The following is a 798-nucleotide window of genomic DNA, read 5'->3' as shown; positions in this document are numbered from 1 at the left end:
GAAGATCCTCCTTTGGAAATTTTTCTAAAATGGCCGGATAATTGGCCGTTAGTTTCTTAAGTATGAAACCAGCTGACTTCAGCGCTTTGATCACTTGAACAAGTGGCGTTGTCAATATCATGACTTCCGGATAGGATGTCATCCACATACGTTTCGGTTTTAAGTATTGTGGCAGCCAAGGGAAATGTTGCTATCGTATCATCTGCTAATTGATGCAGGGTACGGATAGCAAGGTATGGTGCACAATTAACGCCGAACGTTACGGTTTTAAGATTATAATCTGTGACAGGAGAGTCAGCCGATGCGCGAAATAAGATTTGCTGAAAATCTCTATGGTCCTCATGGATGAGTATTTGACGATACATTTTTTCAATGTTTCCATTGAACACGAATCTGTGCATTTGCCACTGCAAAATGAGCAGCATGAGATCTGGCTCGAGTGTGGGACCAGTGTGCAACACGTCATTCAGGGATTTTCCTGAACCAGATGTTTTGAGACGTTGAATACCACGCGAACTTTGGTGGTTACCTTATCTGGTTTGACGACCGCATGATGTGGCAAGTAGAAGGAGAAGTATTTGCCATTAGAAATTATCTCGCATGGCTTCGTGTGTTCCATATGACCGAGGTCGAGATCCTCTTGCAACACATTATTGAACATTGTGCCTAAGTCTCCTTTTTTCTGAAGCGGTCGCCCTATACTAAAAAATCTGCTGGAGTGCAGCAGACCGAGAGTGGCCCAGAGACAGCTTTTTTTGGAAATTCTTCCTTGAATGGAAGTCGCACAATGTATCGACC

Source organism: Rhagoletis pomonella, unplaced genomic scaffold (genome assembly GCF_013731165.1).
Source record: "Rhagoletis pomonella isolate Grant_MI unplaced genomic scaffold, Rhpom_1.0 Rhpom_scaffold_00003, whole genome shotgun sequence".
Taxonomy (NCBI): domain Eukaryota; kingdom Metazoa; phylum Arthropoda; class Insecta; order Diptera; family Tephritidae; genus Rhagoletis; species Rhagoletis pomonella.
The sequence above is the reverse complement of the archived record's forward strand: the minus strand, read 5'-3'. Positions refer to the sequence as shown.